Here is a 27443-nt window from a genome sequence, read left to right on the forward strand (position 1 = left end):
CAACCCTGCGGATCTTTGCACATAATTTGCGAAGTGGTTCGTGCGAGGATACACCGCGAAGTAGGTACTGTATTTATACAGAAAGAAAAAGAAAAAGAAAGAAAGGAAGAAAGAATAAGAGAGAAAGAGAGAGAGAGGGAAAGAGATATTTTCACTTGGGGATGTTCGGTACATCTCGTTTTTTCTTCTTGAGTACACGAGATTTCGTACTTTTTCTTCACCATTTCGATATATGTGTATATACGTATGTGTATATATATATATATATATATATATATATATATATATATATATATATATGTATATATGTAGGTATATACGTATCCGATCTCTCTAAGGCTAACTTTTCACTTTTTCTTTCATACTATTTTACGAACGTCTGATTTTCTTCCCTTCGGAGATGTAACTTATTATACATAGTTATATAAGGTAAGTGTATTTCTCCAGAAATTATTCGATCGAAGGAGAAGGGTCGTCGATAAGACGAAGGCTCTGAAAGGAGCTCGTAAAAAGTTCGAAGAGAAGCCGGTGCCACTAAAATAGCTGTCTCTTCTTCTCTCTCTCTCTCTCTCTCTCTCTCTCTCTCTCTCTCTCTCCTTTCTTTTTTCTTAAGGACGGAATCGTCGAGTGCGTGCCACTAGGCTTGGCTATTCCGACCAGACAAAATCCTCGTGAATTTTTATTGCTTTATCCTTGATAGACCAGACACAACCTTAGGGTACTTGTTCAAGTAATGGTAAAATAAACGATGTAGTACGTGTTGCTTTGAAAAAGAAGATGAAGAAAAAAACCTCTGCGAAAAAAGAAGAAGAAGAAACAAAAAGCACAAAAGATGATTCGATCATTTACCTCGTCTTTTTCGGTCCTTGACATTTTCCGAAGCCTTTTCTCCCTTCTTTTTTTTTTTTATTTTTTCATCTTCTTTCGTAAACGAGAAATCCGTAGATCGAAAGGTAGCCTGCGCTTGATCGCACGAGATCGGGATAATGATTCGATAGAATTCGAAAAGTTCAATTTGAAAGATTTATGAGAGTGAAGGCGTTACGTTAAAGACGTGCCCTTAATGTCTGAAAGTTCGTTCAAAGTGGTAGCTTATTTCCTGCAACGGTTTACGCATGCGTCGCGCATAAAATAGCTCCACCCTTCTCTCACGATTCCCATTTCGAACGGCTTTCGGTAGGAAAGAGGACGCAAACGAAGAGAAAGGAGGCTTAGATAAAGAGAGAGAAGGAAAGAGAGAGAGAGAGAGAGAGAGAAAAGGATGATCAGTAAAGGGGAAAGGAAGAAAAGTTAAATTTCGAGTCCGGTCACGTAAGGACCTTATCCTTTGACATCGAAACGGTCAAAAGTTCGACTTGAGAAGGGCACGAAAGGAGATGCGTTCGTGCGTGTCTCCTCTATCTAGTTCGAGAAAAGGGAAAGGTCCAATAAGGAGCAGAAGTCGAGTATTCAAATTCAAATTACATTATGAGAATTACATGGTAGGTTGATGGATAAAAAGTTAATGATACCTAGGTTCGAAAAGTTATATATTTTTTTTATTAAATCTAGCTTACATATTATGGGAAATTAAAAATGTTAGATATGGACAACAAGAACGTTTGATCGCTATGTATTAGATCTATTCTATGATTCGTTTCTTGGGTTTTTCTTTTACTTTTTTTTTTAACGAGATGTTTGTTGCAATCGAATCGATGTAGGAAAATAGTATAAGATTTCGTTTTGTATCATTTTTTATAATTTTTTTTTTTTTTTTTTTTAGAAATTGATATTAAGATTTTTTAATTGACACAACGTGTATATAAAGAATCTAAAGTTAATATAAGTTCGTATATCGAGCTGTCTTAAAACGATATATACTTAACATACTTTTGTTTAATTTCGATATTATTTATATATTTGATTGAATTTGACATATAAAATTCCAACAGAGAAAAAGTTTTCGAACAAGTTTTCGAGAACGAAATCGAGAGCGAGTACTATTCGATGGTATCCTTCGAGTGGTCTATAAAATCGAACTAAATGGATCGTAGAGATCGATCGAAGGACTTGGAAAGATCGAGCGATCGAATCAGAAGCGCTTCGCCGGACCAACATGATTCCGAAGCTTTTATCGAAAAGTGCTCGTGCGAAGCTAGTGTGTGAACGAGACACGTGAAAGCTGACCAGAGAAATCATATTGATCGTCCCAAAGGACTCTTCTATCTTTTGAAAAAAAAAGAAAATAAAAAATAAAAAATAAAAGGAAATAGAAGATACCTAGTATAGATCAAGGTAACGATCATACATACGTATATATATCTACGTTTGTAACGATTTAAAAAGAAAAATCTTTCTTTCATTTTCTTTCTAACGATGTAACAACGTTTATAATGAGAATCAATTACCTTTATATATTTTTTCGAAGTTTAATACCGAACGAATCATTATAAAACCTTTTGAATTCTAGACAACAACCGGATCAAAGTTTTTCTTCTTTATAGTACATAGTACTTTTTCGAAGATAATACGTAGTACTTGTAACCGATTACGCTCGTTAGAAAAGAGTAGGTAAAGGGAAAGAGAGATAGAGAGAAATGAAAAATTAAAACGAGATTCGTTCGTACGTTTCAACGCATATAACCTTTTTACGTGAAGTGAAATAAAATTAAAAGAAAAAAGGAAAGAAAAATGAAAAAGAAAAGAGGAAAAAAAGAAAGATGAAAAGAGTGAAAAAAAAAGGAAAAAGAAAGATATCTTATTTCCAATGGGTAAGAACTTAGCCACTTAGGTTCACGTCTTTACGTCATTGAGAAATTTTATTGCGTCCCAGTTGGCTTCTTTCCTGCGAGCTTAAGGGCTTCTCACCAAGCATTTGAACACGAAAATCGAATTAAAGTCATGACATCAACGATTCTTTCGTTCTTTTCTTTCATTTTATCTTTATAATTGTTGTTTCATATATATATATATGTGTGTGTGTGTGTGTGTGTGTGTGTGTGTGTGTGTGTATAAATATATATATATATGTATGATGTATGTATGTACATATATATGTAAATGTTAGAATAATAATTATTTTTATACTGATTTTCAATTAAGGTATGAAAAATACTGATTAATCGAAATAGTATAGAAGATTTAAATTATTTTAAACGTTTGATAACAAGAATAATATAGAAGGTACGTGATGATCTAATAGTGTTTACTTATCTCGTTTATCTTACTTAGTGTGACGCAGACAAGATCCACATATCTCTTTGTTTACTCGTGACCTTCTCGTATATGCGTACCTATCGTCCTAGCACAATCATTCCGTCTTCTGCTGTTGGTGCGTCAACTACGAATTCGATCTGTCTCGCTTCCTTCTTTTCGTAATTATGTAAGTAGAATAATGTGATTTTTAAAACGATTAACATTAATCCTATATAATGCTATATAATTTTTAGAATCATATATGTATATATTTATATGATTATATATATATATATGTGCGTATATATTTTATATTATGTATATATATGTGTGTGTGCGTTTATGTTAAAGTTTCTTTCCATTTTATCGATTAAAATTAAATTTCATTTCATTAATAGTTATCCTAACATTCTGAATGCACGTTTCTTCTTTTTTTTTTAAGTATATATAATATCATAACTTTTATATTACTGCGTAATTTACATAATTTCTGCGTAATACAAAATTCTGTTAGAGATTGTTAAATACTGAAAAAAAGTAAATATCGTTTTAATTTATTTATAATCTTCTCGAGTATAATCTCCATTCTCTCTATTTCTCTTTAGAATGTTGTTTGTCATATTTCGAAAAACACGACGTTTTAATTAATTTCACAACCAATACGGGTAACGAATAACAAAAAAAGAAAATAAAAGAAAAAAAAGAAAGAAACGAGCCGGTACGTGATAGTAAAATGATGTATCGTGAGCCAAAGCAAGGTAAAATTAATTTTTAAATTAAATTCGACAGAGAAACGCTTGTAGTTTCTACCATCGGTCTCTTTCAAAGGAGGAAAAGAAGAAAAAGAAGACAAAGTTAAAGTTTTGTTTCCTCTACGTTGCGTGTTATGACGACATTACTAATAGAAAATATTTACTACAGTTTATTGTGGTTATTATCCCTGAAAAATAACACGAGATGATACGAGCATATAAGAAATAATAATTTTCTACTTATATATATATATATATTTCTTTTTTTTAAATAGTTTAGCAGAGTGGAAACAAGAAACCTATTTTTTACGTCGTCCGTTTCAGTGGAGTTATGAAAAAAAGAAAAAAGAAGAAAACGAGTCTTTGTGAAACCCGAATAAAACCTAAGAGTTAAAGGACACTTATTTTAAAAAAATCTTAAGTATAGTTTTACAAAGGCATTTTAATTTAAGGATTTTAATATACCTGCGTTTCGTTTAGAATTACAATGATGAAGTAAAAGAATGATACTTTTTTTTTACTATTTTATAAGTTCTTTCATTATTTCTTTTTTTTTACAATACCGATCTAATTCATTCATCTTAAAATTTTTATTTCGATATTTATTTCGTATGCAAAATATTTGTTAAATTTTCTTCCTTATTATTTTCTAATTTAGATAAAGGATATAGCAAGAACGTTTACGAACAATTGACGAAAGCTTTTATGTAACATTTTCACAAAAATGAGAGAATGTGAGAGGACGTGATAAAGATTTCACGAATCCCTTTTGAAATTAATGAGGCGAACAAGAGAGCGATAGGAGCAGCTAGAATACGTTGAGATAAGAATATTCCAGGGTTGTCCTATATTACGATTGTATCGTATCTCTTTTTAAGATAGTTGGAACAAGTTATAAGCGATTCTGTACGTCAAAGAGTACCGAAAGAAATATTATATTTGTCAAATTTCATTGCAAATCGATTTACTAACAAATTTATTAAGAAAAATATTTTTTTTACCCTTTTAGAAACCTCGCAAATCAAGAAGAAAAAAGAACATTACGAATAATAGTAACAACAGAATTTTTTTAATATTTAAAGTTTTTATTTAAAAAAAATATTTTTTACTTTGACATTTTTTAATAATTTTTTTTGACAACAACTTTCAAATTAAAAATGTTTAAAGTGTACGAGGGTGTAGATTAAATTTTACCCTTTAAAACAATATTTGTTTCATGCTTTTAGGACTTCTCGTTCAGGAGATATTCGTATTTAAAGATGAGAATTATAATTCTTGTATAAACGAAAGAAGTTCGTATGTATGTATGTGTGAGTAATGCTTGAGTAAAAGTGGTAGTAAAAAAACCGGTTTACTAGTTGACCCAATTTAATTCCAAGAATTATATCCATATATGGAATAGTATATCCATATATGGAGTAGTAGTATATTCCATATATGGAAAGAACTCGTCTTCGTTTGTTTTTTCCAGCGAAATACGATTTAAATCCAAGACCTCGTACTACGTCGATAGATCAATGAATGAAACAGCTGTTTTTTATTTACTTACGAAAGTCCACTTTAAAAGGCGAATATCTTCTAAACGAAACAACGTAGAGAGGTCAAACAAAGATCATTTTAAAGGTCATAACTTCAGCTTTCTTCTCGTAATATTTATTTTTATCATAAATGATCCCAAAAAAAAATTTTTTTTCATCTTTAATTCCATACCAACTTAAAAAATACTTGCTTACTTAATATTTCCTTTTTTCTTTTTTCTTTTTTCTTCTTCCACCTGAAAGATTTAACACATACGAGTGTTACTTTGTTGATCTAAAGGGTGAAATATTAGTATTTTTTCTTATAACGATATAAGTATTATAGATAGGTTGACGTAGAAAAACATTGTGAAGGGAGAAAAGAGACTCGCTATTGTTTGTTTTGCGATAAAATGGCGAAATAAACAACAAGTGCCGTATAAGCTTTCAGAAACTCCAGCGAGAAGGATGCTTCACGCATTTCTTGCCGACGAAATCGAGAAAGTCGTTGGAAGGAGAACGCGGACAAAGCTAATCCACGAGAGACGTTCGTTCCTTCTCTTCTCTTCTCTTCTCTTCTCTTCTCTTCTCTTCTCTTCTCTTCTCTTCTCTTCTCTTCTCTTCTCTTCTCTTCTCTGCTTTCATCTCTCACTTCGCTGGATTGCAGAGGTATCGTTTTGAAGTCAGTGAAATTCATAATTCATAACTTCTTCTTTAGAATTCTAACAGCTAATTCGACTGTCTAGATAAATTCCTACAAGTCTTTATGATAAAACAAAAATTATCTCTTTCAATTTTAAATAATTAAAATAAATATATATAACATTTTTAACCATTAATTTTCCTTTCCTTTGCATTTCATTTATTATATTTAATTTTATATAATTGATATTGTATGTAAATATTTTTTTTTCTTTTTTTCTTTTGCTTTCTTTTTCTTTTTTGTTTCTATTTAAGGCAACCAAAATGTTAGCAGATAATTTATCGAGAAAGATTTAATGAAACTTTGCCGTTTTCTGAATTTTTAATCACCGGTAACATTTAATATATTTATGTGTTTATCAAGAGGCCAGAGATAGAAAGGGAGAGAGAAGCAGAGAGAGAGAGAGAGAGAGAGAGAGAGAGAGAGAGAGAGAGTATAACAGCAGGGGGTCGAGACAGAAAGTGGTGAGAAGATTGGCTTAACTTTGTCGGCTCATATTTCATCGATTATCAACTGACTTCTTTATTATCTTTTTTCTTCTCTCCATTTTGCTCGTTTTAGTAATAAAAAAAAAGAAACCTTTATAAAGACGCGTTATACATCGTCTTATTCCCCCCCGTCGAGAAAATTGCAATAAAAAAATTCGCGTTAAATAAATTCCTAACTTTTAAAAAATTTCAGAGTTTATTTTATCGATTATTAGGAAGATGAAATTTTGTCGTTTCGTTAATTAATTTTTTACAGTTCTATTTCCAGTAGAATATATACACACTTTCTCTCTCTTTTATTTTCTCTCTTAAATTATCGACACATTTGCGATTCCGAAAAAAGAAAAAAGAAAAAAGAAAAGATATAAACTTTTGTTTAGTGCTACTATCGTGTCCATGTCGGCTGATATGAAAGTTAGTTCGGGTCAAGTTTAATCCCGTGTCACAGTTAACTCCTAAACATCAAAGTTGTTGCAACGATATACATATACTTATACATATATACAAACATTTATATATACATATATATATATATATATACATATATATATATGTAGAGAAAGAGAGAGAGAGGGAGAGAAACAGAGAGAGAAAGAGAAAAAAAATTCTTTGCAGAAAATTGCGAAACTTCATTTAGATAAAAGGTGATTACCATGCGTATTGTTTTCATTTATTTGATCGAATGAGAAAATACATTTATATAACTTGCTAACAATATTTTTGCATAATCGGATAACTGATCGTAATATTATACAATTTCATCGGGTTACGTTAAAATTGAACAAGACTTCTTGCATTCGGATTCATTTAAAATCCAGTTACGTATATGATACTTTTACATATGTATGTACTCGAAGGACTTTAAATGGTTTAACCAATACTGACTTATTCCAAGAAGGAAAAGGAGAAAATTGGTCATGTACTTGTAGTTGCGGTCGAACAAATTTATCCGATAAATTTCCTTTATGTACTCGTGTTATACATACATATCGATTTATCAAGAAATTTCTGCGGGCGAGAGATCAATGAAAGCTTCAATGGTCGATTCGTTTTATTTTAAAATGCAATTGTTAAAGAAAATAAATGTGTCTTTCGTAGCAATTTATTCATTGAGAAAAAAATTAACGTATGAAAAATAAAAAAAAAATTGATAAGAGAAGAAAGATTCAAAAGTTACCATGTTTCAAAATGATATGAAAAAAAATAAAATATCCTAATTTGAGATCGTTCTTACTGTATCGTTTAAATCGATCTCTCTCTTTCTCTCTCTCTCTTTTTCTCTTACTCTCTCTCTCTCTCTCTTTCGCAATTATGTTTTCTTACGCTACTAGACTTATTAATCTCTTATTTTATCGTCTTAAGAAGCGGACAAAGTTTCACTCGGTTAATGAAAGGAGCTTATGGATAAGGGGACAAAGGTTCGAGTTTCCTCACTTAGAGCTTTGAAACAGCAAACCTGTTTCCGATTAGCAAGGGAATATGTCGTTCGGTTCGACGTTAATTTCGTTCGACTCGTTTCATGATCGTTTGCTAGAACGTGGGAACTCTAACGATGACCACAGTCAGTTTTCGAATGAAATCGATTAAAATAATGTAATCTATTATTCCCAATAGAGAATTATAATGCGAGTTAACGTGGCATTACATTTCCTATTAGAAAATTGATTAAATCTCCATAGATATAATCGGTTTCGAATAATCATGTAGGATAATATTTTTCATAAATGTTATAATACTCGATCGATTTACTTTCGTATCGTTTAAAAGGTATTATACAGATCGATACTCTCTCAAATTATATTAGATCCTATTGTATTTTATACAATTTAAATAGACAATAGAATATATATATATATACATATGTGTGTCTATAGACAAGTTTCTATGAAGACTATGAAAAATGTATATTGTATCAAATTGAATCTCTCTGATTGCAAACGTGAAAATCCTTTAAAATTACAAAACAATAGGTCGTCGTTCCGTTATAATCCGTAAACTGAAAACCCGATTCTGGTCTAGATTGCTTAGTCTATTTTTCACTTCGTTATATTCGACAGAGAGATGTGTTTATAGTTTATCGGTCAAACAAAGCAAAGGGTTTAAGCAAACAAAGCAAACTATCATTTTCAATATATCGGATTTGGAAGAGAAAAAATTTATCCTACGAAAAAATCGGATAGAAGAGATTGAAAGGAAAATATAATTTTTTAGGATAGATTGAAAGGAAAATATAATTTTTTATTTCTTTCTTTTCTTTGTTTTCATCGTCGTTAAAAGTAGAAAAAGTAAATACATTTATTCGACGATGTAATACATTTTTTTAATTAACAGTAAATCATTTTTCTCCCGACATATATTTTTCTATAAATAGAAATTGTATATTTATTTGTAAGAGGGGCCAATTTAATTGGAAAGCTCATCCTGAATTCTTTTTTGTTTCGTTCTTTCGAAGATGAAAAATGCTCTAATTTCTTTTTTCTTTTTTTTAATATCAACAAAGTAAAACTCAAGTGATATCTCGTAGATAACAATGCGGTTCCGGTGGTGTTAACGAAGTAAGGCGGAGTGATGTACTTACAAAGCTGGTCAACAAGTATCTCACAGACTACGAAGTAGTAATTAAGCTTGTGAACTGGGAGCATGTTTAAGCTAGTGTATTTAATTTAACTGTTGCCGACAGATAGGAGAAGTAAACGAGAAGAGTGACGACTATAATCTCAGCATCTGTTTTACTCTCGTTTCGATTAATCATCTTTCTCTCTTTCTCTTTCTCTCTCTCTCACTCTCTTTTTCTCTTTCAAACGGATTAAGAATAAATTTTCTTCTGTTGCAAAAATGAAAGAAATAATACAAAATAAATTTTTAACTTTGTTAATGCAAGGAGATTATCGTAATTTTCTTTACGTCTCCTGCAGATATTTTCTAGGATTTCCTTCGTTCTTAATTTCTTTCTTTCTTTAGTTCTTTATTTTTTTCTTTCTTTCTGTCTTCATGGTTTACGTTTCCTAACGTTTCCGTAGAGATATACACAAGTATAGATGGATATAATCAACTCTGCATCCGGCACCGGAAATTACCGCTTGCGGCGTTTTCCGGAAATTCGAGCTTACATCTCTAATAGTAATAAGCGGATCACTTGCTTGCTAATCCATTTCGCTGTCAGCTGTTATGCTTTTGGTAAGGTCTAAATTATCCTTTTGTAAAGTAATATTTTATTAGAAATAGTTAGAATTTCTATCGATTGGAACTTTGAATACGAATGAAAAAAAAATATCTAGCCATATATATCAACATATATATCATATATATATAAATGATATTCGATTCGTATAAATGAAAAGTTCATTTTAGTTTTCTTTTTTTTATTACCTGCAAGCGCTTTTTTTTGTTACGAATTCTCGTAACATCACTATTTTTCTCTCGTTAAAATGAAAATCATCGACATCTAAAGAAGAAAAAGAAAATAAAAAAAAAAAAATAAAAAAAGTAAAAATATAAAAAAATAGAGATAAAACAGAAAGAAAATAAATGAATAAGTAAATAAATAAAATAGATAGAAATATTTATTCGACAAGAAAAATGGTCACTTTTGTTTTTGGCAGATGAAAAAAAAGTTAGCTATAAGACCATGGTAGAGTATTATAACGTTATTACGTGTCTCGGGAAAGGGAGAAAAGTAGTAGGTAGTCTGATGTGGTGATAACGTGGTCGCAAGGTATTAGAGGGGTAGTAAAGTGTGGAGAGAAGAAAAGGGTATGGCAGATGGGAACGATGATATCGTAGAGAAAGATAGACGAGGAAAGAGAGAAAGAGAGAAAGAGAGGAAGATAGAAAAAGAAAGAGAAAGAGAGAGGGAGACAAGAAGAAAGAGAGAGAGAGAGAGAGAGAAAGCAAAGTAAAGAATCGTCCTACTCCGAGTCGATGGCGATGTAATTAAATTCAACAAAACCTCGTTAGCAATCGGGACCTTTCGATTCGTTCTCGTTTCTACGAAGACGATTGAGAAAAAGAAGTAAAGCAATCAGGAAAACTCGTCGTTTATATATACATACTGTCTTAGAAAAAGTACATCACAGATATATACAGGATATCCAAAAATGATCTGTACAATTTTATTTAATGAATAATGAAATTTATAATGGCACATGTAGTATTATTAAATAAAAACTTTTGAAATCCTTTTTTCTCAACATTCTTTTGTATTTTAAAATAACAATGTTATACATATATCCGATATATATATATATATATATATATATATATATATATATATCCTATTAGTGTATTGTAAAATATCCGATCGATTACTTCACGGTCAATCTATTTTGATTCGCTTGCTGATGTTCGTCTATCACATCATACAGAAGTCGTATTGTTTAATGTTTCTTTTTTATTTTTATTTTTTTATTATTCTAATAAAATCAATCGTCAATCGTTAAATATAGATTTTATACTATATGTTATTTGTTTAAACGCGAAAGAAAATCAGGTTGAAAGAGAATTGAAGTCAATATTTCGAAAGTCTGTTTAATTGGTATTATCATGGAGGTATTACCGAGAATTTAGTCTCGTTACTATAGCTTTATCGATCGTAACGAACCAGTTGGACGACGTAAAAGGAGGATTCCGATACTTATTAGTTCCTTTTTTTCTTTTTACCTCTCTCTCTTTCTCTCTCCCTTGATCTTCCTAACCATTACGTTAGCAATTAACCGTATATATCGAGGTCGTATATTCCCTTGATGTTTTGATATTAACTCGATAGAATATTCCTCGTTGCACATCCCTTCTTGCTCGCGAACGAATGAAATCTTGACTATTAAATTGAAATAGTCCGAAGGACATACATAGAGATAGGGTCCTTCTACAAGCCCTTTTACCTTCGTTGGTGTTCCGTTAGCAAGCTGTGAGGAATATTGTATAACCATGTGACACACGCGGTACGAAACCCGTCACGAATACCACGTTCAAAGTGACGTACGTGTCCTGGAGTGCGGTTTATCGAAACCACGAGTCATAGAGCAACGTAAATAGGCACGTGACCCGAATTCACGCTGTTTGCGAGAGTATCGTGCCATCCGATTGCCACTTGAAATGCTCGCCATGTTCGGTTAATCTTTCGTTAGGTGTGTGTAAACCTAGATATAATTTTAAATATTATTTTACTGATACTATACGTATTTTGTATACATTATATACTTAACATTTATATATATATATATATATATATATATATATATATATTTAAAGATCACATTATTAATATATAACATCTGTTTTCGCAAAAAAGCAAAAATAAAAATAGATTTATAAAGTTGTACACGTTCGGCACGATTTCACAGATTTTATTTTTAATAATTACGGATAGATATAAAATCTAGAGTGAACATAATTTTGGATGAACGTTAAGTTTGAGTTTATCGAAGTAACTATCTTTCGACAACGCTTATACCCCTTCCAGCGTTACTTTGAGGAAGCTGCGGAAGACTTGGTCGAACGTTTACACGGTCAATCACACGTTCCTGCATCGGTAGACGAGGTAAATGAGTGTACATATTAACAGTGTGCCATGTAAACGAAGCACGAATCCTTTCGTAAACAAGAGTAACGCGAAGGTGTGTCTATCTGTAGACATCAAATGTCATGATATCCACTGTATTTTTGTTAAGTGCAACACATCGAAAAATATATTCATTCCTATCGTTTGTATTTTACACGTATATTGTTATAAAAAAGGAGAAAAAAAGGAAGAAAGAAAGAAAGAAAAAAGAAAGAAAGGAAAGAAAGAAGATTTAAAAAGAACTAAAGTATTTTAATAAAGATTTCATTTTAAATCGAGTAAATCGCATTAATCATTCCTCTTCGAAGTTTCTGATTGAATGTAAGATAAAGAACGATTCATCTATTCTAAGATCAAGAGAAGTATGTGTGTGTGTGTGTAGAAAGAGATAGAAGAAAGAGATTCGTATTTGACGGTATAGTTCGGTAAGATAGTTCGATAGAATCTTAAATGGAAAAGGGGGAAGAACGTTAGCTTGTTTCAAAGGGTGACAACTAATTTCATCGAGTATCAAAGACGGATGTAAGTAAGACTACACCTGCGGGGAGAGAAACTCAAAGTTTCGGAATTATTTACAAGAGAGTGAGTGAGTGAGTGAGAGAGAGAGAGAGAGAGAAGTTCGTTCGACGCGTTCGACTTTGATTTACGAATCGAGTTGCGAATTGCTTTCCTCGAGAAGTATATAGAATATCAAATGATATTTGACGTAGACAAATTTTTCGTAAAACTTGTTTCCGTTTGCTCTACTTTACAATATATGGATGGTAAAACTTGCTAAGAGATCGCGAAAGAAAAGAAGAAAAAAAAGAAGAGGAAAAAAAAGAAAAAATTGTCGTTTGTCGACTATCATAGAAAAAAAAAAAATTATAGATAAAACAAAAAGCAAAGTACTTACTTATGCGTACTTAACTACGTTCGTGAAAAAAAAAAAAATCATAAAAAAGAAAACAATTCATTCAAGTTAATTAGATTTAAATAGCATTTAACTTGAAGCACATCAACTATTATTTAATTTTATTTGACCGTAAGCAAGACGTCCGGGAAATATACCAGCTGTTGATACCCGAAGAATATCGGAGTCGGGCAAGCGGAATTGTAAAATCCTATTTCTTGAAAGTTGCAATATTCGAATAGCAGCTTTACCATTGAATTTTCGTTATTAAGGTTTTATGTTTGGTTACTTAGCTTTCCATTCTACCACAATTACGTCAAAATTGATTACTTAATAAAGAACTTACGTTAAAACTTTGATATTAAGCCAATTTCCAAACAGCGAGTATAGTAATATTTAAGTAAAATAAAAGTGATTCATATATAGGTATATACATACACACACACATACACACATTCACGCGTATATATATATATATATATATATATATATATATATATATACTTTAGAATCATTTATCTCTCTTTCTCTTCTTTACTCTATAAATTCAGTGCGTTGAGGTCAACTTGTTGAACGTGTTTTATGATAGGATACAATATACGACTATACGATTGTCGATGAATCGACTTTTTCTTTTTCCTTTTTTTTTTATTTCGTAATCGATTCCAATGTGACTATTACTTGCTAGTTAATTAGAGAGTGTTATACATGAATCATTCAATTATGAATCTCAATTGGAACTTTACAAAGAACGAATTGAAATCAATGAGCAAGCAAGTATGTTAGATAGATAAATAGATAGATAGAGAGAGAGAGATAGAAATAGAGAGAAGATACGTCCAGTTTTGCCTTCAATGCCTGGAATCTGAGCTTCGAATCTCGATAATTGATGAATGGTAATTACCGCTTAAGCCGGTAGCATACCTCTCGGAGTTTCCATTCAAGTAGATAGTTTCTAATAACGAGAGAGAAAGATATAGATAGAGAGAGAGGAAGAGAGAAAGAGAGAGAGAGAGAGAGAGAAATCGTTAATAATGCATAGATAGAGCTCGTTAATTATAAGCTAATTAATTATAAGCCAGTTTCTGAGAAAGGCTAAGATATAAAGGACAATATTCTGCAGAAGATGCAAATTAATACAAATATATATTATTTGTGGAGAAGTAAAAAATAAATAAAAATATAGATAGAGAGAGAGAGAGAGAGAGAGAGAGAGAGAGAGAAATAAAGCGAGAATAGATTGAGTTCGTTAACTATAAGCTACTTAATTATAAGCCAGTTGTATTAGAAAGATTAACAGCAAGATGCGAAGAGTTATAATCTTTTGTTGAAGGTTCGGATTAGTACGAATATATTATATCTGGAAAAGTAGAAAATATATATATATAGAAAGAGAGAGAGAGAGAGAGAGAGAAGAATAAGAAAAGAGAGAGGTCAAAAAAAGAGGCAGAGCAATATAGAAGCAGCATGAATAAAAATAAAGAAGAACGGACAAATGGCTCCTTTCAAGGTGCTACTTTAAACGACGAGGCAAGGCGTCCGGCGTTAATTAACTTTCACTAATGGGAGAGGCGGTAGGTCGTCTTACACCAAGGCAGGAAGTGAAAGAGAGAGAAAGAGAAAGGGGAGAAGGGTTGGAAAGGAACGAAAGCAAAACATTGACGCCGTGGCGGCCATGAGCGACTTTTAAATCGGGATACGAGTAATTCCATCATTCGGGTGCGATATACTTTTCTGTAATTTTTTTTATCTCTATCTCTCTTTCTCTCACATATATACACATGCATAGATTCGTTTTTCCAATCTCTATCTCTCCGTATTTTTTTTTTCTTGTTTTATTTATCTCTTTATTTTTTCTCTTTCTCTTTATTTTCTTTCTTTTTTTTTTTATTTCACGTATACAATTCGATTGGCTTGTACACGATGCCAACTGAACAAGCAAATGTATATAGACCTTGGGAAAGATGTATAGATGTATGTAGATGTATTGGCCCCGTTTCGAGTTCCAACGCACGTTGATTAAACGCATAGCTAGTTCCTATCGTCGCAGGTACTTTCCCACCGTGGCTTTTACAATAATGGTAGAGACGCCGGCAGAGAATTTCCAGCTACTAATCGAGTTTTGTCTAAAATATCACCCCTGGCAATTTTGTACCCTTCAGTGAACATCCAGGGAAGGGTCGTTAATGTTAAATTGAAGAGCCAGCTCTCTTTAACGATTTTTATTAATATTCGCGTTATTTCTCTACGCGTTTGGTGAGAATTCACACACACATTTATTTGTATATATATATGTGTGTGTGTGTGTATGTGTATATATATATACATGTATATATATATATATATCTTAATTTTATGGGAGAAGATTCGTGCCTTTAACTCGTGGTTCGCAGATGCATACATACATATCTAAAACTATTGAGCTCTAATGAGATTCGTACATCCGGGCAAATAACATTCCAACGTAACGAAGGAAGGGTAGGTTAGTTTACCGAGCACTCGTCCAACATAGAACGAAGCTATTTCCGCGATCTATGTTACTATACGTCGAAACGAGCATATATCTTAGCGAATACTTTCGTCAATTTGTACATACTCTCAACGGAGAATATATATATATAGTTTATGTTATACCATAAATATTGAGATATTTTTCGAATTTTTATTTGTATTTATTTTTCTCTATCTTTCTATTTTCTTTTCCTTTTCATATGTATAAAATCATAATTAACCTCTTCCCAATTTTTTTTCCTCTATTAACAAACAGACAGAGGAATATAAAATAATTTCAAATAATTATTACTTTGGTAAAAATTTTTCTAAAGGTATCACATATTCTGCTATAAAACGCTTGGTCATATCCATTTTTATTTTCACTTTTTTTCTCATTTTTTCTTCTTTTTTTTCTCCCCTCTCTCTCTTTCTCTCTCTTTATCTTTATCTATCTATCTACCTCTCTTTTTTTTCTTTTTTATTAGCAAGCACGTATGTGCTCGCACAAAGCACTTGAAAAGCGAACACTGTGTGGTGGAATACTAATCTACGTTTAAAGTGGCTCTAATGGGTGTACGGTTTCATGGCGGCACACACGGTCTACGCTTCTCGAAGCTAACACACGCGTGTCATCCTTCGTACCGTACATATGTATCTACGAGGTACCTATCTATAGATACATGTTACTATTTCGCGAATGCAAGAATATATATATATATATATATATATATATATATATATAATATCTCTGCATATAGAAGCTCTATAAAGTAAGGCGAGCACGTAAATAACAAGCTTAAAGGTGGGTCGTCGTACTCGTCGTGATATGCATTTTCAGTCGAGGGTTAACATTAACAAACATGATTCGTACGGTCAATTCATCATTTATCGTATTATTACGAAATTAAGAATTATTAAATATTATTCGATATATCGAAAACACGTGTTAATTTATGAAACATTCATAACGTACAAAACAGACTCGATTCTCCTTTATTATAATATTTGCAACAAAACGTGCGTGAAATATCACAGGTAATATACTTTTAGAAACTTCGGAATAAATTACGATTGATCGAACCTACCTTGGTAAGAACGTATTTCATTTTGTAAGAACGTCGTGCGAGTGGCATGTTTTAAAGCCATTACTTCAGGGAAAATCACTTTCGCAAGACTGAAACGAGGATACGTATTGTTCCGTAAATTTACTTGCCCACAGTTTGCGTAGTCGTGGTCACGAGATGCGAACTGTCGTGTATCTGTTCAATTTGGAAAATGTATCGAAGAGCTTGACTATTGGATCACCATTAGTTTAACACGAATTTTCTTTCTTTTCTTTTATATCGATAAAATACATGGTACAAATTTCTCACGCGAAAATTTATCGAAGGATCATATACCGGTATACGTACGTGTCGAAAAATGATTTAACAAAATAAGGATAAATATTCTTCTGGGTATTACACGAGCTGTATAGCTATATCAAAACGAAAAAAAAGAAACAACGAAAAACAAAATAAGAAAAAATAAGTTTGGCAGGTTTTTAGCGCGTAGATAAAATATCTAGCGAATGACGAGGGTACGATCTATCAAGTAAAAATTTAACACTAGCACTCATTTTCTTTCCCGTGGACGTGGAGAATCTTCTCGCCTAGTAAAGGAGTAACACAGTAAACGAGGACTTTTAATTAAGGACCTGCACGCCTGGCGTAGATGGCAATTTCCCTCGGCTACGAGTAACGACGTTTCTTTGCCGAAGAGAAGAAGAGAAAGAGAGAGGAAGAGAGAGAGAGAGAGAGAGAGAGAGAGAGAGAGAGAGACAGAGGGAGAGAGAGAAAGAGAATGTGTAAAGGACAGGAAAGAAAAAGAAACCTTGTGGTCCTTGTGCTTGCAGCCATGTTCTTTGCAACGCTATTGCTTTTTTCTTTTTCGTTTCTTTCTCTTCTCAAAAAGAATAAAATAGAACGTTTCATTCGCGACCAAGATTTTAGATCGACCAAACAGTTAGAAGAAAAAAAAAAGCAAAAAAAGAAATGCCTAGAGAATGTGATATTAGAGATGAATACGTAAAATCAACACGACCCTATTTTAAATTGATAGACGTGTACAATTTTTATCAGCTTGCATTTTAAAATCTCGAAAAAGAACTTCTCTTCTCTTTTACCATTTTTCTCCCTCCCACCAGCCAAACCACTCGCCGGAAAAAAATATATAAAAAAAAAAGAATGAAAAAAAGAAAAACAATAGAACAGAGAGGAAAAAATAGAAACAAGAAAAAAAGAAAGAAAGAGAAACGTCCTACGTGGTTTTTGGACAAATTGTCGAAACGTTGCCATTCGTATTCCTGCTTGGTTTGCTTAGAGATGAAAAGGAGGCAAGAAGGAATATTTGAAAATTCACGAAGTATGCACTTGAAGGATTCGATCTTGAAAAGGAATGACGCAAGTTGTACACTTCGAGGAAGCATACCTTTGGAGAATAGTATTGTATTGCTCTCGGTAAAAGGAGTAAAAATTTCTTCACTCTCTTTCTCTTTCCCTTTCTCTATCTCTTTCTCTTTTTCTTTCTTTCTTTCTCTCACTTTCTCTGTCTGTCTGTATTTCTTTTCCTTTCTCTCTCCCACTCTCTCCCATTCTTTCTTACGAAAGAATAAGCGATATCGACTATGGAGAAAAGAAACGCGTCACATTTTCATGATAAAAGTGTGCCAGGACGTCGTCGACTTTGCCTATGAAAGATCAAATTGTAGCATCTCTTTCTCTCTCTCTCTCTCTCTCTCGTATTCAACTCTTTATTTGTCACTTTTCCTTTCTATTCGTTTCTTTTTCAAAGTAAAGCAGAAATTCTTCCAAATGCCATGGGAACGCAAAAACGCGTGAAATACAAGAAAGAGAGAGAGATAAAGGGATAAGAAAAGAGAGATAGAGATGCATCAGAAGAAAATTCGTCGCTTGAATTCCAAAGCATTTGACCGAACTTCCGGACGTATCTTTCCAGGTACTCGAAATCTTTCCTTTTATTTTCATTCTTTTGCTCCTTCGTGACTGCGTTTTATTTCCTCTTTGGCCAAGACTTCCGTCTATACTTTCTTCACTTTTTCTCTCCCTCTCTCTTTCCTTCTCTGTCTCTCTATGTCTCTTTCTCTCTCTCTTTCTCTCTCTCTCGTGCTCGCGAGCACTTTTACTTTTTCCTCTTTTTACGTTTTCCACAGTACTTCTATCTCTCTATCTTATTTCTTTTCTTTATCCCTTTCCACGGTACTCCGTTCAATAATGTCCTCTCCACCGTACCGTACCGTATCCTCTCCGTGAGCTGGTCATCGAAAACCAATTTAACAGAATTCGTGCTACCGATTGTAAACGTCGTCAACTCCACCAATCCTTGCGTCCGCAAACCCTGCTAGGAAAACTTTTCTCTTTCTTTTTCTTTTCTCTCATGCTTTTCTCTTTCTCTCTTTCTCTCTCTCTCCCTCTCTCTCTCTATATATATATATATATATATATCTATCTATCTATCTCTATGTCTGTCTCTTTCTCTCTAGCTCTCCCTCTATCTCTCTCTGTTCTTCATCTATGAAGGCACTACCATCCGTTTCCGTGAATTCCTTCCGTTCTATTTTCAGTATATCTCTATATCTATGTTTGTGTGTCTTTTTGGAGCCGGAAAAGCAGACCGAGTGCAAGAGAGATGAAAACTATTTCGTTTTCAGGGAACGAGTGCAATGTCTACATTTATCGTACCGCTTCGTCATATCGAGAGTCAGTATATCGAAAACGATGAGACGTAAGAAACTCATCGAGTGTGAGATCTCGATGAGAATTACTCTCGATGTGAGATACTTTTTATCTGTTTATTTATCTCGTTTTATCTCTTCTTCTTCTTTTTCTCTTCTTTTTTCTTTTTTTCTTTTTCTTTTCCTTTTTTTTTTGGTAAATTCGAAGAAACACGGATTTACGTTAATAGCTAAGTAATTGAGATTGCTGTTGATTCGGTGTGACGTCGAGCTTCTTTTATAACAAATATATATATATATATATATATATATATATATATATACATTTACATACATAACTTGGTAGATATCTAGCTTTACCTGACGGAGAATTAGATTTAAATTGGAAAAATTACTCGGTCCGATTGCAAATCGTATTTCCATTTCGAACTCTTTTGCGGTCGCTGTGACGACCCGACTCATTTGCATCGACGCGATCTACGTGGATCCACGGACGTGGAATTATAGTCGAGTGTGATTCCATTTGAACGAATGAAAAATTTGCTCGGAGTGCACGTTTCTGTACGATTAATAGGAAAGCCATTCTTTCGAGAGGCGGGAAACAATCAGTGGAGAATTAAACGGGGTATTTTAGATACTTAATTTAAGCGTTCAATGTGGAAAAATTCAATAAAAAGTTTATTTGTTTTTAAGATACTCGTTTCTTTTGTATAAATTATATTTTAGAATTTATAAATTTGAATCTTCGCTGCTAAAAATCGTATCAGTGGTTCCTTCTAACAGGTAAATATTCGAAAGAAAAGAAATAATACTTTGAAAATTAATATATCCAGCGAATGCGTGCGGTTTATCTAGCGAATTACTAACGAGCGCGAGGACACGCAAACGTTAGCCGAGCTAGCCGTACTGAACTCGGCTTTGAAGTTAGGAAAAGCGTAGAAGCTTTTAATTAAAACTTACTTCCTTGCGCTGCATGAGTTGAAAGTGTTTTTCAAACGAAAGTACTTACTAACGTTTTGTATTTTCTCTGAGGTTCTGTCGTTTGAACATGTGAATTTCGAGAGATCGAAACTTTGAGAATTCACATTATAGTTCATAGGTAATGGGCTTTTCTTTTATCTTCTTTTCTGATCACATTAATTAAAAAAAAAAAAGAAAAAAAAATGAATGAATGAATGAATGAATGAAAATAAAGAATAAGTGATATTGATTGAAAATCATCGATCGTTATACGCACGTCTTTTTCTCATTCATCTTTCTTTTTTTTTTAAATAATAATCTACTAATTAAATATCTGGTCGTATTACAAATTTTCTGTTAATGTGATAAATATTACTTATGTAATAAATTTTCATTAGTCCTAATATCTAAGTTTGTATATACTTATACGAAAGTTTCCATATATAAGTTAAATTTCGACGAGTTACGTGGAAGGAATCCACGATAAGACGATACGCCGAAATGCGGTAGACTCTGCAGATCTGCGGAATCATCGTGCGGATGCTTTCTACAACAAACTCTGTTTGGCACGACTACGAACTGTATAAATTATGTGAACTTCTCTCTCTCTCTCTCTCTCTCTCTCTCTTTTCGTATTCGAGTCTGCATATTTACGATACGTCTACGACTTTTTCATGAACATTTTATTCGAAGTAAAAGCACGGAATTCGAATAGCAATCGTTGACGTTAAACTTTAAAGTTTAATCGAACGATCTAAAGTCTTTTATAAGAATTAACTATCTACTGGTTATGCACTATTTATCTCCTCTACTATTCTAAGTTTCCTCGTAAAAAATTCTTTACTTAGACAATCGCGTGTGTCTTCTTTTCTAAGGTTCATTTCCCTTCTATCCAGCTTTCTTCCTTTTTCCTTTCTCTTTTTCGCTATGTTTCGCAAAGTACTCGCATTATTTCTTTTTTTCTTGTCTCTACATCGTTTCACTTTTAATTTCCCGAACTGCTCGTTTCTTTCGGTATAACGTCGCTTGGATTTACAGTGCACGGTTGGCAATTTTATTCTTTAATTTAAAACAGACATTTCTTGAACATTCCTTTTAGATAGACAGAGAGAGAAAAAGAGAGAGAGAGAGAGAGAGAGAAAGCTACTTATCTATCTTGTGTGTTTTTCTTTGCTTTTATACAATTTCTATTTTCTATGGTTAGCAAAGTGCACACTCAAATATAGTATATCTTGAAGTATAATAAATCAGTTGTATGTCTTTCTCTCTCTTTCTCTCTCTCTCTCTCTTTTTCATCGTGGTTCTTCCTTTCTTCGCTATCCTACGTCATAATTCATCGTCTTCAATCATACCTTCGTATTTCAATGATGATAATAAAAATGAAGAACGATAGAGTATTAACAGATACATGGTAAAAATGTTATCCACTTTAACAGAAATGTCTCTGGTGTAATTCCATTAATTATTCGTAATGGCATCTAATTAGACTCGGCTGTAAGTTCTACTTACAGTTTCGACAGGTCGTTAGTTGGTATAACCATCCTCATAAATTCAAATGGAAAACATAGTTTCGACATATTTATCAGAAAAATAGAATGAAAGCTTTTCGTTCTCGGTCTAACCTTGTTGTATATACGTGTATTTCCAATATTACTCGAGTTAGTAGATTAATTTGATCGAAAATCGATTAAAATTTATTCGTAATCGTTGTTCGAGAACGAACAGTTTCGGAAAGGTAAAGCAATCGAATAGAAAAGGAAGGGAAAAAAAGAAGGAAAAAAAATAAAGAAGGAAATGAAAGCTACATTGTAACAGTAGTGAATTGCGTGAGTTGCGTGGTGAGTACAATTTTCTTTGATTACGACGATATTCAACCGTATAATTAGTACATTTGTGAGACGTAAAATCAAAAACTGAGAAATATTGTAGAGTTGCTTAACAGAATGAAGGTAAAAGATGAAAAAATAAGATACGAGTGGCTCGTATACGAACATATTATCTACCTGTATAATTAATTAATCTGATAAGAACGACAAATCGTCATTGTTCTTCGTTAAAAAGCAGGAAGAATTAGCAAATTGAAAACGCGAGGGAAGAGAAATTTTTCAAAACGAAATTTAACACAACAATTTGGATTTAATTAGAATTCTTAATGCTAAATAGGATAATTTCTTTTAAAATAAGCGACTGAAATATTTCCGAGAATTTCCTAAGATATACCACAAAGGGAAGGAGAGTTGCGTTAAGGTATTCCATGAGGTAGATATTGCTCCAGACAACGACGTTATAATTTTGATTGAAACCAGGATCCAGTCTCGTATGCTAGTAGGGTTGTGTAACGAGTAATGGGAGTATCATATGACAAAAGGTTGCGTATGATGTAGAGTGTGTGTATATGCGGATTCGTGTCGTGCTTCCTTCGTATCGTTACTCTGTACTCTTGAATGATTTAAACGAAGCCTCAGACGAGTCGCTTTTGCCTTTATTTATTCAAGATCTAATAACAGAATGTGTTACTCATTTCACCGGAATGACTTTTTGGCTTTTGTGTACCGTAGTGCGGGGTACATTTTTTATGAATTTAAAAAAAAAAAAGAAACGAAAAAAGAAGAAGAAAAAAACAGAGTGAAAAAACAAAACAAGAGAGAACGAGAAACCAAAAAAGAAAAAGGAAGAAAAAAGAAAGACTCGCCATTCGGGCGCAACGAATTATTAACGATCGATCGGGAACCTTTGCTATAGGGAATTTTTTTTCTTTTTCGAGGAAAAAAAGGAAAAAGGAATCATTCGAAAAAAAGGAAAAAGAAGAAAAAAGAAGAAGAAAGGGGTAAACGATTTTATTTTAACGAGGCTTAATTACAGAGGGATTTAAAAGGAAGTACGCGAAAATGTACAGGGGTTCTATTTTTGCTCGGCGCTCATTTAAGGAAGGATAATCCTTATTCTTTAGCTTACTACGTTCGTTGGCGAGCTAATATCTCGCTTGTGCCATGAGAATTCTTACTTTTATTTAATTAACGACACGCTCGACTTAATTTTTAGTGAAATAGATTGGAAATTATTCGTTATTATATTAATACGGTTGGAATTTCTTTTCTCTATCGTACGTTCTTCTTATACGGAATGAAAGAATTTATGGGATGGGAAAAAAGAAAAGGAATCGTGAATGAATTAATATGCACGAGGAATATTTTTCACACGTAGATAATAATTCATTCCTGTCTTTTTAAATAATTTTCTTTCTTCTTCGACGTACGTAATTAGAGTCACTAATGATTATCGGTGACTCGTTCTACGACGACAACCACTATAACTAAGCAACTTTGTCTTTGCGAGCATTACACTATTTAACATTCTCTCTCTATCTCTCTCTCTCTCTCTCTCTCTCTCTCTCTCTCTCTCTGACTCTGTCTATGTCTATCTCTCTTGTGCTTCTTCGAGCTTCCTTCGACTTGCAAATTAGCTTTCACGACGTTCGCTGATCTCTTTGTGAGATCCTCTTCAATAGCTCACTAGGGTACTATTTCTCGGTATGTAGTATATATCTATTTTATTGGATTTCGACAAATATAACAGTATTTAAAAGTAACTAATTATACGGAGAAGTAAAAGTGGAATATATTTATCTAAAACATTTTTTATGTATAAGCGAGATAAATTCATTGTATTCCATGGCTATTCTGAAATTATACAAAAGAAAAAAAAAATTCATAAAGTATATTCATTTGCAGAACGTCATTGATAATTTCAGAATTATTTCGAATCACAATGGTTTTCGGAAAGCCGCAATAATTTTATAACCCTATTAGAATGTTATATTTCAAATAAAGTGTGTGTCTCGTAGAACTTCATGATAAATATCATGATGAAGATGAAAATTTGAGCGATGATGAAACTCTTGCTTATTAATTATTCCCACTCTTTAGCATTGCCAATTCGCTTTATCGAACGTTTTAGGATATAGAAAGCGTAGAATAATTATATTCCATGAAATAAACGATGAAATAGCAAATGAATAATAATCATTTCTCTTTCGAACAGTTTCGATTCAAAGTCCGAAAATTTACCAAAACAACATATGTGATTAGTCAAATGACAAACGCCGAGGAAGTGACCAAAAACAAAACAAAAGGAATAAAAAAAGGAAAAGAAGAAAAAAAATTGAAAAAATAAAAAGGAACGAAAAAAAAAAAAGAAAAAAATGTGTCCATCTCGAATGACATTCGTATTTTCGAAAAAAGAAATAACTCACACGGTGTTCATTCGAAAGCTATTTTTATGGTTAAAGCGAAGGAAAAGGGGATCATACGTCCTAAGGTAAGAAAAGTTCGCTTCACCGAAACGTTTTTCGTGTTCGTTCTTAACTCTCTATGGTGGAGATGAAGTCGGTCGAAGTCGGTCCAGAGATAAATTTTTCATTGGTAAAGCCGAGCGACAAGTAACGTACGAATTTCCCAAAGGAGTCCATCCAGTCCCTTTTATGACAAGCCTAACTGTGCGCAAAAGACGTAACAATATACTTCCAATATGATATATCTTATATACTCTGGTTTAAGACCTTGATAATAGGATAGCCCAGTTGGTATTGTCCCATTCACGAGAGATTTAACATAATATTTGCCATTGAAGCCGTACTCCGGACCATTCACTGCACCTTCAGAAATTGCTTCTGCATCTACTGTAGAAACTCTATCCTAGGCGTTCTCTCTCTTTCTCTCTGTCTCTGTTTTACCCTTATTCCAGGTCTGCTTCTCGTTATTAGAACATCCCATCCCTCCTTTCCAGCTTTCTTCACCGTTTCCCTCTCCATCTCTCTTCCACCAACGGTATCTTATAAACGTTGAATGCCGCTTAACAAGACATTCTCGAAATACGCGAAATGAATATCCTCTAATAGCTTTGCCCAGTTAGAAAAGCGTGGCACCGAACAAACAGAGATCTTATTGTTGGGAACTAACCATGTTAAAGAAATTTTAAGCGAAACGAACGAAATAAAATTTTTTATTATATCAGAGGTCATTCTTATCTACTTATATGAAATAAAAATAAGTTTAATAATTACGAAGAAATGAAGTTTATTAATTACGATGGGAATTTTGAAAAATTAAGAGGATCGTATTTATAAACGGGAAAGAGATATAAATGTAAATAGATAATTATGATCGATAATGAATGATAATGGCTGTTTAAAGAGCTTTCCTTTTGACTGATTAAAAAATTCAGTTTAAGAAGACATCATTTAATTGGTCTCCTATCTATTCTATAACACAAAGGATACTTTCCCGACTCGCTGATATTAGAACTTTCCGGAGAGCTTTATTTATGAAGCCGAATAGTTTGGAAGTTCTCTCCCATGACACATGTATTATGTAAAACCTCTATTGTTTATTCATATCGTCTAGCGAATCGAGCCTTACGTATCGCTGTGGTTGCAAAATTGATTTTCATCCTTCAAAATGTCACGTAATATTCCAAATTTTTCGATATGATTTTGGACGAATAATTAGAAAATGTCTCAGGTTTATTTGAGTATTTTAATTCAAAGTTTCGAAACAGAGATAGAAAATATAAGAATAAAAATAAAAAGTAATGGAACAAAAAATAAGAAAACGAAATAGAAAAATAAAGAAAATGAATATCAAAACATAAAGAATATCGTAACGTTCACGTACCATCAGGAACAATTATTCTTAATTGTTATTGCCACTAGCATCACAGTTAGTAAGCGGCGAATGAAATTACAGAAAACGGATGAAGGTGCAATTAAAAGCATTTTAATCGCGTACTAACGTTCTTAAATTGGTAAGCGGCACATGGATACAAAGACCAAGACTTTGCCGGATGAGCAAGTTCGAACGTCTCTGCGAGTTTTACAAAGGCACTTGCATCTTTCACTGGAAAATAGATCCTTTTGCCAAGAGCCCGAAAGGAACGTTAAGTTGAACCCAACGTTAAGTTTTACTAAACAAAGACATCTCGATTGTCCTTCGAACTTTCATTTACCCCTTTTCGACTTTGTATTGTATTTCCTGAGATAATTCTCAAGAAAAGTTCATTTCTAAATAAGATCATTTCTTATTAAAATAATGTTTGTATAATATTTGTTATAATTCAATTATCTATTCTTATGGAAAAATACAATAGGTATTTCGTATTATTTAAAAAACTTTGGATATTTTCAATGGAAAATGTAAACCCTACATACACACATATACACATGCACGAATACGATGTATCCTGCAGTTTTAACTATGAGTAGATTAGCCTCGGACGATAGCATTAAACGATGTTCTCTAATCCGAGATTTATGATCTGGATAAGGGCAGTTAATTAGCTAGACTATAATTACCATTATTTTCGCGATTATGTAACGATAATCCATTATATTTGCATTATTGATCTTCAAAATTAAAAAAAAAAATAAACCATGAATAAATACATAAATAAAATCCATTTCGTTTCGTTTTCCATTGAAAAAAAAAAGAAAAAAAATTCGCTTAATTAAAAAGATAATACCTAGGCAAATTAATAAATTGTCAGAATCGATGAAAAATCGAGAGAAAAAAATTTTTTTTCTCTCCAAAGAGAATGTTAAAATGAAAAATTTTTATGCGTCCGCCCGTCGTCGATGATTGAAATTGAATAGAATTATTTCTCCAAGCAATTCGGCCCTTATATCTCACTGATAGTCGAAGAAAAATGATAGAACGAATATTGCCTTGAGCGAAACTTCTTCGCGAGTAGGAGAGCAATTTGTTAGGGGAGCGAATAAGAGGGAAAAAGAGAAAGAGAGAGAAAAATAAAGGGAAAGAAACAGAGAGAGAGAGAGAGAGAGAGAGAGAGAGAAAGAAAGAAAGAAAGAATGAGAGCGTGCACCTTTGTGGGCGAGAATCTCTTTTAAAATAGAGATCCGTACAGAATTGTCCGCGCGAATGGCCTCCAATTTATGAAAGCGTTTTTATTCCGCGTGGTTGGCGGTACGTGACCACGGATACTGCATCGTTTTACCCTAATGAGGACGATTACTCGTGCGCACCAAGGAGAATGGTCCGTAAAAATTGATAATATACGGTTGCCTCTAACGAACTCGTCTCTTTCTCGCTTTCTCTCTTTATCTATGGTTCTCGTATTAGTCTACTCTCTTTAACGTTATCTCAAATTGCAGATGTGC

General features: G+C 32.8%; 1 protein-coding gene and 1 long non-coding RNA gene across 10 annotated transcripts in view; both read left to right on the forward strand.

Moving 5' to 3' along the window:
- Positions 1-4878, forward strand: part of LOC127071788 (uncharacterized) — a 37489-nt gene extending 32611 nt beyond the window's left edge. The window contains exons 2-3 of the long non-coding RNA XR_007785223.1: positions 3211-3361; positions 4202-4878. This is a non-coding gene — a long non-coding RNA (uncharacterized LOC127071788). The remainder of the gene's footprint in view (positions 1-3210; positions 3362-4201) is intronic.
- Positions 1-27443, forward strand: part of LOC127071768 (dopamine D2-like receptor) — a 125392-nt gene that overhangs the window by 65084 nt on the left and 32865 nt on the right. The window lies entirely within an intron of this gene.

This window comes from Vespula vulgaris, chromosome 23 (assembly GCF_905475345.1).
Source record: "Vespula vulgaris chromosome 23, iyVesVulg1.1, whole genome shotgun sequence".
In the NCBI taxonomy this organism is placed as follows: domain Eukaryota; kingdom Metazoa; phylum Arthropoda; class Insecta; order Hymenoptera; family Vespidae; genus Vespula; species Vespula vulgaris.